The sequence below is a fragment of the Hirundo rustica genome, chromosome 1 (assembly GCF_015227805.2).
Source record: "Hirundo rustica isolate bHirRus1 chromosome 1, bHirRus1.pri.v3, whole genome shotgun sequence".
In the NCBI taxonomy this organism is placed as follows: domain Eukaryota; kingdom Metazoa; phylum Chordata; class Aves; order Passeriformes; family Hirundinidae; genus Hirundo; species Hirundo rustica.
In genome coordinates this window covers 118,634,388-118,652,759 of record NC_053450.1, presented here as the reverse complement: position 1 = coordinate 118,652,759, position 18,372 = coordinate 118,634,388, and the positions used below count along the sequence as shown (strand labels likewise).

Genomic DNA, 18,372 nt, shown 5'->3' with positions numbered 1-18,372 from the left:
GGGCTTCAGCTGTGTGGGTTTGGGGCCGGTATCCAAATCACACAGATGGTGGACTTAAAGGAAGCTGTAATGAGGAAAGAAAGAGTCAGCCCCGGCAGAGGATGCCCCTCTGCAACTTTCTTGGGAGCCAGTTGTAAGTGAAGGTTTTCTCACACTCAGATCCTGCCTTGAGCTGCAGAACCGCAGTCTCAGCTGGGGTGCAAGATGTCCATCTAAACCCAGTCCTTGACCTATGGAACAGACCCCCAGCCTATCCATAGGCCTGCCTTGTCACTGCAATGTGGGCCTGCAGGATTGTGCTTGGCTTCCCACTCCCCTCCCTTTGTGGGACAGTCTGCCACGCTCCTCCCAGACAGAAGTGTAAAGGCACAAAAGAGTGCCCGAGAAGAGATGGAAAACTGCAGGAGCTTTATATATGTTATCACATATTTAAAACAAAAAATTAACAATGTCTGATACACTGAATGTCTTCGTGCTGGCCAAAAATGAGTGAGAAAACCTCTCTATTAGTCTGCTAATAAATGCTGCACACTGCTATTTATGAGGCCAGAGAGAACACATTTTTTACACATAGCCCTTGGGTGATAAAATCACCAGTCAATATGCATGTGTAATTCTTGTGAACACCATTGTAACCCCATATGTTCTCAGGTCTTAAAGGCACCATGTGAATCAACCCTGGAAGCCAAGGCTGGTAATAACCAATTATGACCGAGAAGGTCGTAAATCAACACACAAACCTAGGTCTATTAAAAACCTATTAGATCATCTACATTAGCCATTCAGCTGTTCTGAAATCGGACTTGGGCAAATTCTTGTGGTCTGATGCCCAAACAGTCCTCATTCAGCTGTCCTTTTCCCACAGAGAGATCCTGACCTGCTCCAGAGGCTCTCCAGAGACAGAGCTCTGTTGTACAACATACAGCATACATACAGAGGTTGTATGCAGCCTCTCTCCAAGCCGTTTGCAATTACTCACCCCTCACAACCTTGATCTGAATTTAGAATCTGAAGTTTTTTTCTGCTTGATACAGGAAACATTTTCAGGTGACATTTGATGAAAGCTGCCATAATCAAACGTTAACTCCAGTATGGACAGAGATAGCAATGATCTGGTGCAACATGCCTGGGTTTATAATTTCTCACTAAGATATTTTGTAACAGTTTACCATGCCAGCACTAGACAGAAGAGTGAAGAACGACCTCCAGGCTAATGAGGTGCAACGTTGTCACCTAAATATGGAGAGTCCAGAGACCTTCTTTGCACTCTTGACAAATGATTAAGTGGAACAGAGAAAGGCAGTACTGGTAACATGGGTAGAGTAGCAAATTTGGAAGGGTGGCCCCAGGTTGTGCTCATGCTGCCAGCACTGCAATCACAACTTGATGTCCAAACACTGGACTTGTGCTGCTCTGTGTTGGATCGCCTCATTAAATGCTGATCTGAACTCTGCCATCCTTTCTGCTGCAAGTCCTTTTGTGAGGACTTTGCTCAGTTCTCAATCATACTGTCAGGGTAAAAGTGCCTTCCATTTTCTATAAATTTTTGTATGTACTGGGTGGCTTCCTCTGCTTTTTATATTTTAATTGCTTTGTCAAAAAGAGTAATTCAGGGCCTTTTAGAAAATTCCCAGGGTGGTTTCACCACAGTTCCACACATGACCTCTTCTCCTCTCAGAGAATTGCAAGAGTGACTTTTATCCTTTCAGCACCAAAACACTTGTATGCTTCTCCTCCTTTTTTCTTTTCTCTGGATGATTGCACAGTATTGCCTGTGTTCTATTTTGTCCAAGGAGGAAAAGGAAAGGTCAGTGTCTCAGTCTGCCTACCCCAACCTTAAATAAGCATTGAAATTCAAAGCAAAATATGTTTTTAAAACAATATATTTCTGCAAAGGTGAACGAGAGTCATCTAGTGCACGGATCCTTTTCCTTCAGTTTCAGGTATTTGAATTCAAATTATTCATTCTGCCACCTTGTCTAGATAAATGAAGCTGAATACAGAAAACTTTAAGAGACATTATTAGCTTTGTACCAAGAGCGGATGAAGTGCATGGTCCCATACTAGACCTTTCCTTCTGCACTAATGATAGTGATTTATCTCTGATCTTTCATTATTTAAAGGTAGTTTTCCACCCAAATACATGGCAATGAATTTGAGTGAAAGACTTGCCTCTGTAAGACAGCATGTACAACTAGCACTTCTTCAAGAAAATAACGTGTGAGCTTATGACAGGATAATATTTAAGGATTTTGTTCTAGTCATTTGCATTTCAGAGCAGCAGTTGATTCTGTATATGGTCCTTGTTACAGTCTTTAATTGTGCAAATGCTTTTAGCTTGATATAAATAGCAGGCTTTTAGGAAAGTTTGCTAAAAATCTAGTTGTGTCTACCTTTATAGACCCTATCAAAGTGCATTGAAAGTTTCAGTCTACTCTTTCTGAGTTCAAGTAGCAGACCATAAATAATGCCTAAAATTTCTTGAAAGTAGGTTTTGGGTTTATCCTTTGCTTCCTGTGACATCTAACAAATCCTTCTCCTTATAAAGCTCACTTGCAAGGCAACATGTATTTGTGTTGCTCTCCTAGGGTGAATTTATGATGCTTTTCTCCTCAGTTGCCTGTTCCGTGTATGGTAGATATTGTATTCTGCACCTTTAAAACTATGTCTGAGCAAACAGGGAGAGAGGGAAAAGTGATGGAATTATTTTCATGACTGTATTCAAAAACCCAGATAGAAGCTTCAGCTCTCTCTCTCTGTGCATGTTATCTGCAGCATGGACAGCAGAAGAGAGCTCTCTTGGTTTTAGTTAAGTTTTTTTATGTAGCTAAGGCAGAGAAGTTCCCCAGACTGTGTTTTGTTGGAACTGATCGGCCCTGCTCTGGACTGAAAATCCAAAAAACACCGGGAGCTCACGCCTGTGGCCCACCCGGGATGTGGCATTTTCCAGCGCAGGAGGGACTGATGAGAGACTGAGCGAGCTACACCCCACAACCAGGACTTTCTGAATTTGACACCTCTTCATAACAGCAAGGGGTTTTATTGTTTAATATCATTAATTTTTTATGCTTGTGAGTACTTTACTTGTTCAAAAAACAGGGGTTTTTTTCCACTTTTCTTGAAGGAGATTTATGGCTCCCGAACCAGTGCTGGGGGGGACTGCTTGAATTTGCTTTCTAGAGTTCATTCAATTTGCATTCAGAGGTTTCCTCCCAAATCTGTCCCAAACCAGGACAGTGGCTAAGGCTGCTAAATTTGCCTTCACAGGGAGCTAGGGAGAAGGGAGGTAAAATCTTATCCTCTGCCTGAAAAATGATCTTGTCTTCCCAGATTAGACTGTAAAACTAGACTTCGCATACTGGTCTTCACTAACCAGACTCTTTCAAAAACAAATGCAAAATGGCTGATCAAAGCTCCTTTGGGTTTCCTTATTACATGTTCCAAAGCTAGAAGGCACACAGCAAAGTTAATTATTCAAAGGACTGAAGTCACAGAGGTAGTTCATGTGTCCATCTAAGTTAGTGACTGCTCAACAGCTCGAGAGGAAAGAGGTCTAACAAGTATCCCACACCTATAAGAAATAACAGTGTAGAAGCTACCTCAGTGCATTTGCCTGATGCAGAATCACAGAGCATCTTCCCTTCTCTTGCCCACATAAATAACTTAGCATTTGCATTTCAGTTAAATATTTTCACAGGTTTCTTCTCTTGCACATTCAGAGTAATTATAGAAGGTTTATGCAAGTCTGAGCCTAGAGCAGTGGGACTAGAGATTTACTTCCTTAGCTTTAGAGACACTTTGCTTCTGCCCTTCTACCTTTCAAGCAGGTGTGAAGCGGCATGCAGGAGCTTGCTCCAGAAGCCTGGAGTACTTCCTGTGAGCCTCTGTTGACTCAACATTGGCTTTGCAAGACAACCAGGGAACTTTCCAGTTCAGTGTAATTGCACCTTTGAAAAGTTTAAGCCTAAGCATCTCAAACAAGGCTTGTTTTTCTGAATGGTAATGTTTTCAATGAGGGGAAATTAACCCTTCTCATGAATAAGAAACAGACCTAATTTCTGTCATTTATTCTCCATTCTTTAGCATCTCTAATTGTGCCGTTTCGCAGCACCACTGCAACAATTTCTAAAATCCCCTCAGGCTTTTCCCTAGACTTGGAACTTTCAAATTTAAAAATCCCTTTTGATCCTCTATTCCAGTCTGAGACAAGTAAACAACCACTGGTGAGTAAGCATGATCTGCTGCTAGGAGCCAGTCTGCCAGTCCATAGCTTCCCTGCTGTTTCCCACAGGTTCCTGCCAGCCTCTGATATCACCTTATCATAATTGTGATAGATTGAAGTGTTATCTCAGTTGGTGAGAGCATGGTGCTATTAATGCCAAGGTCATGCATTCAATCCCCATCCTGGCCATTCACTTAAAGAGTTGGACTTTATGTTCCTTGAGGGTCCCTTCCAACTCAGAATATTCTGTGAACCTGTGTTATTCCCTGCAGCTTTCCCACCTGTGATCTAATTTCAAGTTATCTCGACAGAGTAATATCAAACAGAAAATTGAGGGACCCTTGATGCTCATTAGTAAAACATGAATATTTCATTTATTCTCCTTAGCATTGCCCTTTTCACTTTACTGAAAATACATTAGAAACTCATGCGAAAGCTCACAACGTTTCTGCACTCCAAGTGCTGCCCAATCCAGCCACATCTTAATGATTGCCATTCCCTTTCTCTTACCACACTGAAGTAATTCATGCCTTCAAAAAGGTAATATTTAGTTGTCCCAATATGTTTTTGTATTTTGTTTTCTTTTTTTCCCCCTCCTGCCTTTAATTGACTGACTTGTGTTTTCGACAGCTAAAGAACAGTTCAGTTCTACTAAGGAAGACCCCTCCTCAAACCCAAACACTTAAGGCATTTTTGTGAATGCAGCTGCCATGAAAGCAATTTGTTGTTGATCTGAGTCCAAGAAATAAACACTCTGTGTTCCATATATACATGTTCTGAGCTATACTTTAAATGTCACATAATTTTAACTTTGTATGTAACCAGAATGTTTCTCCCTGCAGCTTATACTTCTGCATTATGCATTTATGTAAAATGCATTTAGCCAGGAGTAATCCTTTGAAATTCTCATCTTTATTCCACAGGGGGAAATTATGGACTGGCTTCTGCTTATACAAATCTAGAAACAGTTGTTTGAGTTACGATATAATTTAATTCCTTAATTTTAACCTAAACTTTACTCTACTTTCTTCCTTTGTTTAAAGTTTGACTGATAAGTTTGAAATCATCCTGTAACTATTTTCTTTGATTAATTCTTTCATTGAATGTGTTTCCATTTTTTCATTTCACAAGGTTTTTTTGATTACACTGTGTGTGATAAATTTAATTCTAGTTAATTTTACAAGATTCTACAGAATCATTTTTTTTCAGTCTTATTGTATTCAGCTTCAATTCCTTAAACACTCAACAGTTGCATTTGTTGCAAACGATTCTCATTTATGATGACACATTTTCCTCTGCAGGAAATATTTTCCTGAATTTAATACTTACTCCATCTTTGTAAATCTTGCAACGTGTACTTTCACACTACTAGTCCGTTTGCATGCTAGTAATCTACCTCCCAATTTAATGGAATATTTGGTAAACAACCTCATAATATATTTTAATTCTCTGTCTTTGCAAACATGGCAAAACAAAATGAAAGTTTCATATTTGTATACACCAGTAAAACATATATTACTGTATCTGATACTTCAGAAAGGGAATTTCTAACTTTTCTGCACAGCCAAGTTTCAGCAACTTCACATCTTTTGTGGAAGCATGTTAAAAAATAACCATGAAGCTATCTCCCCACTATTTGCCATGAGGACTTTTGCAAAAGCAGCCCCAGGTATTCAAGTCAAACCTGAGGGGAACAAGGACTATTGACAGGATCAGTGAAAACACTACTTTTAACACAGGGGTTTGGAAAGAAGTACTAGAAGTTCAGAAAACCCAGAAAGAATTATATTATTCTAGTTTTTGCCATACCATTTCCACCAACACATTCATATCCACTTATTTTACCCCCTATCTAGCTATCCCCTGTTTTTCATGCACACTGCCTTCCTAATACCAGCACCTGCAGTTTAGACAAGCTTGTTGATCTAATTTTGCCACAGGCAATTATTGGATTTCATTTTAGAACTGATCAACACCCACCAATCCCACCACCAAAAAATGCTTTTGAAGAAATGCTATCCAAACAGAAAGCTAAAAATGCTTTCTGTTGATGCTCTCACATCTCCCATGATTTCAGGACTTTCAAAGCCAAAGGGACAGGCACACCACCTTGCCTGTCCTTGCTATCACAGACATTAAGATGTATTACCCAGCTAATATCATGCTTTTGAATGTTTTCAGTATCAAGTAGTACCCATGCTTATTTTCATTTCAGTATTACTGATATTAGGAGAAAAGAATAGTCCTTTTAAGGTGTACACAGTAATATGGGATTGGTCTGGTCTTGGTTATAGCAGACATGAATCTGTTCTGCATAAGCTGTAATGAGCAAGTGCTACATTGGAGGCAGTGCTACTGTCACTGAGGGCAAATCCAACTAGTGAGAAAATAAATCCATCTAACAAATTCACATCTTCAAAATGCTGACCTTTTCCCCCCTTCTAATCCTCCCACTGTAGGTAGGCATGTCCTTCTCAGCTGCCTGTCTCCCCTGGGACTCAGCTACACACACCCTCCTCGCCTTCCATGGCCACTGACAATCAGTTTAAGCAGCAGCAGGAGCATTTGCTTTATATTTCACTTGCCTTGCAAATATTATGAGGGACTTACTGAGAGTGAAACTTACAAATATGGAAAAGGGAATGTGGTACAACTCATTGAGCCAAACCATCTAGAATACAAAATGCTCAGGAGAACAGGGCAGGAAAAAATAAATACAAAAAAAACCCCAACAAAGAATACCTAAAGTTACCTTAAAATTCATGGTCCTTCACTCAAAGGTCAGAATCATGAACAAATGCTCTCTAGGGCTACAGAGAGTCCCTAACATTTCTTCCACAGAAAATAGACACAACAATACCTAACAACAGCTATTATGGCTTCAAAAGGTAGAGTCCCCTGAGGATCTCCTCTTGCTTTCAAAAAAATTAAACTGCTTGATTTTCATTCCTGGCACTGCACAGCTCCTCAGGAGTTGGGGCAGGTGACCTGTTTTATCTGAGTCACCAGCCTAAATCAATTTCAATCCCACTGATCTGATTTACTCCAAACTTCTTTTCACAGTATAGCTCAACAGCAGGTCTGAATGAAATTCTTTTTTATCAAGCTGTCCAGGCAATTCAAAGTAAGGAAACAAGTTTGTATCTACCAGTCTTAAAAATTCCTTCAGGTTCTAAGGTCTGTGGTCATGTAGTCTTATGGACTCAATGGAACAGAAGATTTTCTGTGAAGTCAAAGCACTTTGTATATGAAGTACACAAAACCTTCAACAAATTGCCTCTCTCTTTATCTTCCACTGTGTAAGCTACAGTACAATGCTCATTTCCATTTACTAAATAAATATGGCTATATTTTTTTTTAAAATGGTACCTGGTTTGTTTATATTTTATCAGTATGAGAAGTAGGAGTAATTTAATTGACATTAAAACAGCAGCGATTTGCTATCCAGCAAAAAAATTGTGCAGCCTATTCCTTGCATACTGCTTATTAGTTTCCTTGGTAACTTACAATCATTTGCCTTTCTAAAACAGATGAGATGTCAACAAATATGTACTATAGTAGTGGTTTGATACATCAAAAACAAAAGTGCTGTAATGACAGTATAATAAATCTTAACATGAAAACTTAATGGCCACATAAGTGACATAATGACCGTAGTCTCGGGTTCGTGCTGCTCACCATTGCATACTTTTGCTTTATAGCATGGTTGTGACATGAAGTAGTACATGAAGCACCTTCCAGTACATTCTCCAAAATCAACTCCAGACTAAATATTTAAAATCAATCACTTTATATACTAAAATCCCACAACTAAACGATGCCAGCTTTTCCCAGTTTGATGCTACTAATCAGGCAAATCTTATTCTGATTCATTTTAGCCACATAAGTTATGTCAACAAAGACAAAATCTTTATATACTGACATGGATGAATTCCCAAACTATGGAAAAAAGTTTCTTAATACCTCTACACATTTCTGACATGGTTTCTTTTCAAAGCAGAAATATTACAGAAGTCCAAAACAAACAACAAACCACCAGAATTTCTAAGTGTAGAACAGAGATGACACAGGGAGTGCCTTTATAGTTTGGGAGGAGATAATGGTAAGTGATTTCAAGAATTTCAAAACAGGGTTCCACAAGCTGTTTCAATGATGTGCATTAACTGATGTTCAGCAGAGGAAGAAACTAAAAAAGAGGATTAAAAAAAAAAAAAAAAAAAAAAAGCGGTGAAGAAATAGAAGCAAAGGTCTACATAGAATCTAGTAAAGCCTTTGGTACTATTTCCCACAAATTTCTCCTGGAGAATCTGACTGCTCAGGCCTTGGAGAGGCTTAACTTTTGCTGGGTAGAAATCTGGGCTAGCTGGCTGTCTGAACTCAGAGAGTGGCTGTGAGTGGAGTTACACCCGGTTGGCATTTGGTGGTAAGTGTCCCTCAGAGATCAAGTACTGGGACTGGTTATGATTATTTTATCACTGCAATGTCTGAATGAGGGGATCTAGTGCACTGTCGGTCAGTTTGTAGACAACAGCAAGGGGCAGGAGTGTTGATTTGCTGGAGGGTGGGAAGGCTGTGCAGAGGGATCTGGACAAGCTGCATCCATGGACTAATTTCATGAGGTTCGGTAATTCGAAGTTCTGGGTCCTGCACTTGGGTCACAACAACCCCAGCATCATTGCAGGCTGGAGAAAGAGTGACTGGAGGGCTGCTTGGCAGAAAAAAGACTTGTGGGGAGGTGCTTGTGGACAGTCATCTGAACATGGGCCAGCACGTGCCCAGGTGGCCAAGAAAGCAAATAGCATCCTGGCCTGTATCAGGAATAGTGTGGCCAGCAGGATCAGGGCCGCAATAATCCCCTTGTACTTGCCACTGGTGAGGCTGCATCTCCAATTCCATGTTCAGTTCTGGGATCCTCACTACAAGGTACACCCTGAGGTGCTGGATGGAGTCTAGAGATGTGAAATGAGCTGGTGGAGGGTCTGGAACTCAAGACTTATGAGGAGTGACTGACAAAATAAGTTGTTTAGCCTGAAGAGAAAGAGGATCATGAAGGAGACTACCTGAAAAAGGTTGTAGTCAGGATTGGAGTCAATCTCTTCTCCCAGGCAACCAGTGACAAGACAAGGGGAAACAGCCTCAACTTGCACCAGGGTAGCTTTAAATTAGATATTAGGAAAAATCACTTCACTGAAAGGGTTGTCAGGCATTGGTACAGGTTTCCTAATCAAGGAAATCAATTCCTTTCCACCATTCCTGAAAGTGTTCAAAAAATTTATAGAACTGGCACAGAAGGACATGTTTAATGCTGGCCTTGGTAGTGCTAGTTTAAGAATTGGATCAGTTGATCAATTGTTTGGGTCTCTTGCAACCCAAACAATTTCACGATTCTGGTTTTCTCTGAGGCACAAAGACATTGCATGAGGATGACAGGGGAAAATCAGGAAGCTGAAAATTGGAGCTGGAACAGTAGAGAGGTGTGAGTACAAGGTGAAATGTTTCTGCAGGGAAAACAAAAAAACCAACCAAAACAAAAACTAAAGAAAGCCCTAAACAAAACCAACAAACAAAAAAACCCCAGGGAAAACCTTGGTTCATTGCTGAACAAGTTAAGGGACATAGGAAAGTAAAAAATGACATGTAAAATCTTCAGGAGCTTTACAGCTGCACCCTAGTATGTGCCTTCATGCCTTGCAAATCTCCTAGCCCAGTAGTAGAGTTTACAGGCAAATTACAAGGTGAAAACTGGGATGGACTGTTATTTCAAAAACCTACCAACAGCCTACAAGGTGTAACATTCCTTAAGGACCAATACTGAGACCAAGCCAGTTTATCACCTTCATCAATGACATGGATAAATGCACTTAAAGCAATTTCATGAACCTTGCAAGTTGGAAAAAGGGAAAATGACTGATAAACTAGAGAAAAAGGCTGTCCCATCAAAGGACTTCCAGAGAAGGAAGAGATGGGCTGACTGGTACCTCATGGAGTTCAACAAAACCAAATACAAAATTATGCAGGTATGAAGATATGATACCCAAGAGATAATACCCCCTGCACCAGTACGAGTTTGGGGAAAATTGACTAGAAAATAGTTTTGTGAAAGTATTTGAGGTCCTGGCAAAAATAAAATTAAGACAGCAGTGCACCATTACAAGAATCAGGGCTGGTCACTGACAAGAGAAAAGTGCATAGTAAAATGTCAAGAAGCAGTGTATATTGACAGTAAGATACTTTAAACAGTCTTAAGGAAAAAAAAACTTAAGCCCATTTTTAGTAATAGAACGCCCTTGAGAAACTCCCCAGCATCAGGAACAGTCAACATACAAAGATGGATCTGCATGGGGCCTTCACTAGACCAGGATTTCTCCACCATAACCTATCACGAAATGTAACAGACAGGAACAAGGTGAAGGTAAGAACACACTGACACAGCAATTCAGCTCTTTGATAGCTACAAGAACATGTTCATGCTACCAAAACAATATTGAGACACATGAGTTTGTTCTTTGGTCACACCAAGGTATTTAGTGAAATGAAGATTCCATGCACCACACCTCACCCAAGCAAAAACTCAAGATAATTGGTGCATCCTGATTCTATAAAATAGTATTAAGCTATTATAATTTCTTTAATAATGACGCAAAGCTGTCAACAGATATATAGTTTAGAAAACAGAGGGGTTTTTTTGCATGAAGAAATTATTTAATCTATATGAGCTTGATGTTAAAGCAGACAAAAGTAGAAATAGTAGATCTCAGAAAATTTCACAATCACTGTCTCTCTGGTAAGACAGGAGATATTTACAGTAGAACATGATCATTTTTAACAGGGGTCATCTCTCTGACTATGATTTGAAAATAACAGTTTTTTTCCAAGCTATGTGCCAGATCTCAGCCTCCAAAAATTGCTATAGGCCTAGAAAAATCATGAGGCTATGCTTATTTATAACAACTAACAATCTAGCTCTGAGCTTTCAAATCAAACAGCCTCAGCCTTTAGAAAAGATTGCAAAAGCCCCCGACAAAGAGTGAAAACTTTGTATTTCTATCCAACAGCTCTCTGCAGTGGAAGGAAACACCTGACTTCTGATAAAGTTTTGTGGTTCCTCAAATCAGAAATTTTTTGAGATGCTAACAGATAAGATAAACTCTTACCTAGGCGGCACTGAGTGGTGTTGGAAGTTAAAGAAGGCATACCAGCCTTCTCAAAAATCTTTTATAAACCAAATGTAATTTATACTAAAAAATTGCTCCTACTGTCCTCAAGGAACTTCTACATTTGCTTCAGTTTTCTGCTTCTTTATTTTAGCTTGATGATCCCATGCTGCAAATACTGTTTGCAGATGTTTCACTGAAATGCTGGGTAGGGGGAGAAGGACTCAGCCACCTTTGCTCTATCATTCTTTGTGATTGTAGGTAAAGCTCAGTGTCTCCATTTCTTTCCTGCCCTTTTATTCCCTCTTACTCTTTACTTTCTAGAGTCAAAATAATCTCTTCTAGTCTTTACAAAGTTTGTGGCAACATTACCAGACCCCTGTGTGAGTTCTTCTCCTTCATTTCCCAAGGGTAAGCTGGCTGGGCTGCTTTGGCATGACATGGCCATGTAACATGGGAGCAAACTGCTGGAGAAAAACTAAGGGCAGAGAAGGAGCTGAGAGAGACACTGTGTCCTGTTTGGGATGCCTTGACTTGGGAGCTGCATTTGTCCCTTGTAGGATGTCCAGGATATGCTGGAGGTGTGTCTGGCACTGCACCTTCTTCATCCTGCCTGCCTTGCTGATCCTGCCTCACTACTACAGACTGGCCTGGATAGACCTGGACTCTCACCTGACTTAGCCACTGTTATCAGACCTCCTGACACCTTGCTGTGGGACCAGATGCTTGTTTGGGAGTCCCTTGCCTGGCTGCCATCCTTGGCTCCCAGCACCCAGCCCTGTGGAGCATCCACACTTCTTTCCCTCGCTAAAAGAGAGTGGGTCGCTGGGGAGTTTCGGACACCTTAAGTTTTGCTTGAAATTAAAAAAAGAAACAAAATCAAAACAAAAAAACCAAACAAATCAAAATAAAAACAAAACATGCACACATCCAAAATTCCACAAAAATCCTCACCAAAACCCTAATTCAAAACTTTTACATTAGTGTGCTTGATCTAATAAAACCTTCACTGCAAAGAAATTCCTCACGTTTAAGACTGAAACTAAACTTACTAACAAGGATATTTAGGTTATTTCACACTCATCTTGCATATGGAAGACTCAGTTCCATCACTCTTCTCTACCACATCCTGGACTTCATGTTGGTTGTCCCTCATCCTGAACTAAAGAGCAACTTGCTTACACAGGGTTCATTTATGGCCTACAATATTTGATCAATTTCAGACTCATATAGCACAGATGTCTACCTCTCACTTATCATCCAATGTTTCTTTTGAAGTCTGTGGGGAAAATAAGCACTTCCAGTGCACAGTTCACCTCATCCTATAGTAGACGTTTCATAGAGAACAGCTCTAAACCTATGTTTATAATCTACATTATACTGTGTATAGTAATGAAGGAATCAGCTTGCTCACCAATAAACCAGAGGCTGGAGAACTCCTTCAGTGCCTAACGGCTTTACCAAAGTCCTAGCACAAGCTCAGGTCTCCAGACAGTGTCAGATGAACTTGAATCTTATATCTCAGTGGCCTGTCTCTTCCTTTCTTTCTCATGAAAAATTGCAAAATCTTCTCAAGGTATGGTAGGATGCAATGAAAAAAACTTTAAGACTTGTCTTCTGCCATAAAATGAAATTCTTATTTTACAAACATAGAGAACCTTTAGTCACAAATACAGAGGAAGAAAAAAACACAAACAAACAAACAAAAAAGAAACAAAAACAAACAACACGCTGTAAGAAACAGCCAGGCTGTAAAATGCCCAATTTGTAAAATGGCCAAATTATTAACCATGATCTGCACAGCTCTAAAATACAGATTTCCATTAACAGATGGCAAAATCTATGAAGAATTTGAATTTAACTGTTCTTGTAGTTAAAATGCTCCAATTAAAGATAAAACAGTGAACTAAATAACTGTAAATCTACAAATGTTGCAGTATTTTTTTATTAGAAACTCAGTCTAAATTTTATTTAACATTAATAAAGAAGTCAGAAATTAAAATTGGTTTGGCCTCAGTTTTAAGGAAAACAGAAGGCTTCCCTTTTTAGCCAAAACATTTGGATTATGTTTTTGTGCTGCAGTCACACAAGTCTTTTAGTTCTGTAAAATATTTTGAACATGCTTCATTTGGAAGAATATTCTAAATCAACTAGTAACATATTGAACATATTGCTGAGCATTGACTCATAGGTTTTGGGTTTTTTTGGCATGGAGAGGTTGTTTTGTTGTTGTGGTTTTGTTTGGGGGTTTTTTGGTTGATCACAAAATATGGGATTGAGCGGAGAGACAAAAAATATATCCACAGTGTACCACAGCATGATATTTATATCCAGTTCTTCCTTGAAAGGTGCAAATCAGTGGCTTCTTGGCAGAGGAAAGTTTGAAAAAGTAAAGACAGGCAGGTGTCAAGTGGAAATTTATCTAATTATTAGCTAAAACCTAAACCAAATGCTAAATGTTAAGAATCAGACATCACATACTAGTGCAGTAACTTCAATAAGGTCTGTATTTTATTATCGAGATTTGGAACTACACAGCTTAACTGAATGGCTTCTTACCCACCTAGTATAGTCATAAAACATACTCCTACACTGAGAACACAATTCACAGGATTCAGCAGCCTCAGCAAAAATCTGAAATGAGTGAAGAGCTGAGAGGCCTTTATTTTGACTTTACCCCCTTATTCTGTTGCAGGGGCTTGGTCACAGGTATCTGTCTCCCTATGGGATGCTCTGCCCTAAAGTCCCAAGTCAGTTGTTGCCCAAAATAAAAGATGAGCAAATCTTAAGTAGTTGCTAATCTCTGCATGTTTTCATGAATTCAGCGAACGAGAGACATGCTTTTTGCTTTCAGCACTGTTAAATATTTTCACTCATCTGTCTGTTTTTAAAAAAGTGTGAACTATGCTTAGCAACTGATTGTGACAGATGTATTTTGACATGAGATTGTCTGGGAAAACTATACTGAATCCTACTTCAGCAAGACAGCCTCTTCCAGCTGACATGCAGTGTCCAAAAAGCCACCACCAAACATATATATTTACACTCAGATTTGTAACAGTTTTCTTACTATTATTATGTGAATACATAGATGAAATAAACCCTGGGCAAGATTCACAGGTCTTTTTCCTGTGACATGTCAGCCCCCATATTTTGCATATTTCTCTCCCTGACTTATCAAGCCATAAGTAAAGTCACTCACTCATTTTGGAGCAACACACTAAAGCATGCACAGACGGAAAAGGGAACAGACTTGCTGACTAGCATCCTGTGCCCAGTTAGCTGCTGCCACAGCAAACGTGGCAGAGAGCCTCATTCATAACCAAGACAGAGCCCACTTAAGGATCACCTCAGTCTTTGCCTGCTTGACACCTTTTCTGTGTTTTGACACTTACAAGTATCTTTTAATTTCCAGAGAATTTTCACTGGTGAGTTTACAGATGTCAGTTCAAGTATTTATGCTAGAAGACCTTCTTACCTTGAGTAGCTTTCTTCTTTTCCTGATGGTTACCACCATTTCCATCCCATTGTAGGGGGAGCAATTGGATCTCTTTCGTGCTCAGCCTTCCATCCTTATTCTAACCATATAAATTTTATTATATTATTGTCTCATCCCTCATGTCTTTTCTGAAAAGATTTAATTACTCTTTATTACGAATCAACGAAGTTGTCAAAATACAAAGTTTTTATTCTGTGGTTGTATAATGCAGAATATACCTCAATAACAATTTTATTTTTAACAGCTGTATAAAATTTGTCACTTGCTAGTACACATACATTGTGCTCTTCAGTTGTTTACAGCTACTGGGTACGTAGAGCTAGTTGTTTTTAGATTCTAAATACACAATTGTCCCTTTCCTGTTGAGTTATAGCTTCTTTCTATTATATCAGTTCTCAAGGTCATTCTATTCTTTCTGGAAAATATCATGTTACTTTCTCGATTGATGATAGCTCCTAATGTGTGTTATCAAAGAATTTCAAGAGCACATGCTTTTTTTCGATGTGTAAAATCACCAGTGAAGCCAGATGCAACTTAAAACTGCCTTCTACTTTCTCTCCCCAGCCTAACAATGCTCCTCACACTATAGCCCATACAGACTTCAGTTAGTTTCTTTCAAAATTATCTGAATTGTCATGTTACCAGTTTAACAATTTTTATGGATCACAGTCTCAAATGCTAAATCAAATCCTGAGCAATTAATCTACACTTACTTAATGAAGAAAATACTAAAATTTTGATAATTTTATTTCACCTGACTTACCCTCAAGAAGGCTTAGCTGTCTTCTAGCCCACTACATTTCCCCACATGGTTAATAACTGACCTTTAAAAAGCCCTCAGATAGCTATCAGGTGTTTTAAATAGTAAGGTATAACTGCCCCAGTCACTTCCCTCCACCATTTTTTAATTAAAGATATTATATTGACTATTTATCAGTCAAAACTACTATTATAAACTACCACACCATGAAATTTTACTCTTGGACTTTTAAAAATGTCATCTAAATTTACAAGTGTGAATGGATCAAGGCCAGTTTTTTACAAAAGTGTCAGTACTTGATGGTAATACTGACAGTAAATTAGTACACAGTAATTTAACTGCGCCTTGCATTACTAAATGAAGGTCTTATATTGGTTATCTGTAAGCACTAGTAAGAATATTTCATTACCCTGCTAAATAACTTGGTTTCAGATTTGAAATCTTTCACCGCAGTTTTGGAGATTATGTATAGCTGGAAGAACATTGTTCAAGCATACCAACAAACTTCTCCAGTTCTCAAGAGCTGCAGTGCATTTGGCAGGGTTAAACTTGTTCTCACACTTGGGTGAACAGAACCTCCCTACATTTAATTTCCAGAACTATTAGCCTCTCTGGCACTTGCTGTTCGACTAACTAGGACGTTCTAAGATTCTTTGACACATCATGTAAGGTGTGTGCTCTTTATCTCCAGTGCTTTCACTGGCTCCTGGTAGTTTTTGATGGTTTTTTATCCAAATTTAAAGAGTTTAATGTGTTGGTGGCATAGAGTAGATAATTTGCATACTGCTGTGGATTAAATATCTATTATGTGGGATAGTGATCTATTGCATCCCATCTCAAAGAGCAGAAATGAAGAGTTTCTGAAGTATTTACTGCCACTATGAAGTTCCTGACAGTCAGATGGAACATGGGTATCAATAAAACATAAAAGGTTAATTTACCTCTTTTTTTCCCCTACTTCTTTTCACAGCTATATAAGGAGGTGAAAAAAGCTCTAGGTTTTATTTCAAGAATTCACTTGCCATGAAAAATACCCCAGTGGAGAACAGAGAACCGTACACTGTTAGGGAGAAGGCTTAATTACAGCACAGCCAACAAAATTGGCTTCAGTGTTCACCATTTAAAGCAGCCAATACTGTAATGAGGGGCTTAATGCAGGACTCCAGCCACATGGTTCAATTATGCCACTGAAGGGGATAAAGGGGTACTGTATTATACACCAATACTATACAGACCATAAGTGGGTGTTTTCGTTTTTCTTTTCCTCGTAAATGCTCCTTGCAGTGTCACATGCTGCTGAGGGAGTCACAAAAGGTGATTTAGCAGAAGGATTGGAGGCAATAAAATTGTGTATACGCAGAGAGGCAAGACATGTGATACAGGCATTTGTTGACTATATGGTGGCTTTAGCATGAGTCATTGGATAAAGTGCTACACCTGTTTCCATCTCTTTTCTAAAACTATAAAAACAGTAAAAGAAGAAAGAAACAGGCAATTTCTCTTTGATTGACATGTAGATTTCAGCAAACTGGTAGGACTTAAGCAACTGCAGGAAAGAAAATAAAAAGAAAAAAAAGTAACCCAACTTGAGGCTCGTTACATTTTCATTTTTAATTCCTGGGTTCTCCTTCTGGGTACCAAAACCAACATGAATAGTTTTATTCCAATGGAAAAATCAGATTCAGGCAGCAGTTTGACTGGCAATAATATAATGGCAGGTCTACATTGAAAATATGTCTGAAGGAAGGATTATACTTCTGGGTGGGTAGAGGGTGGGGATCATCCCCCACACCGATGCACTGGTTAAGAATTCTCAAATCAAGATGTTTTTCAAATTTACATCCTCTGTGTTATCAATACAATAGAGTGACCACATTAAGAACCTCTGCCTCTGCCCATCAAGCCACCGGGCAGTTTTGAGAGTTCAGACAGGCTGTTACAAAGGCATAGCTTTGCCTATATTCTCTCATCTCCCACTTGGTTGTGCCCCAAATGAATGTTTACACATGACAGATTGTGTCTTGAACCGACAGTTTTCACCTGATACAAGTCTCAATGAGAACAGTTCCCATGGTAAATGCCAGCTATGAGCCACAAGCAGAGAAAGGGCTGACATAGTTAACAAATGCTGCAGGCATTTTTAGTGAGAAAATGGTTTGTGGGTGTTATCCCTTTTTATATTACTTTTGCACTCAGAAATACATAAATGTTTTTACTGAACATAAGAAATAACATTTAAATTTGATTAAACCTTTGATGGATCCCAAAAGATGAATATTTCAGGAAAGAATGAAAGAATAAAGAGCTGTCTGTGCCATAAAATTCTAGATTAGGTAAAGAACACTGTAGTATAGATGTTCTCTCTTCACAATATTTTACCATTACTGTGGCTCTCCTGCTTTAAATTCTTTATTCAATTTATTGACTCTGATCAAATGGCCCAACAGAGGCATTGATGATTACATAGTTCTTAAATGTATATTTAATTTTATGGATTCCATTCATTCATATGAGAGACAAGACATGATTAAAGAAACACAGAAATAAAATCAAATTGTAACAAAAGCAAAAATTATGGACATCCTTTCTGGTGATCCGGGTGTTGACAAAATGCAGTGATATCTTGGCTGGTATGAACACACCTGAAGACATAGAATCCCAAGGAAAATTACTGTGTCCTTCAACTGAGCGTCCAATACCTGTGCAATGAATCTTATTAACTATGCTTGTTCCTAAT

General features: G+C 38.9%; 1 long non-coding RNA gene across 2 annotated transcripts in view; it reads right to left on the bottom strand.

Annotated features, from left to right (window-relative positions):
- Positions 1 to 15,823, bottom strand: part of LOC120755312 (uncharacterized) — a 28,692-nt gene extending 12,869 nt beyond the window's left edge. For both annotated transcript variants that reach the window (XR_005701726.2, XR_009208108.1), the window contains exons 1-2: positions 15,639 to 15,823; positions 14,855 to 14,954 (exon numbers count right to left, since the gene is read on the bottom strand). This is a non-coding gene — a long non-coding RNA (uncharacterized LOC120755312). The remainder of the gene's footprint in view (positions 1 to 14,854; positions 14,955 to 15,638) is intronic.
- Between the last annotated feature and the right edge of the window lie 2,549 nt (positions 15,824 to 18,372).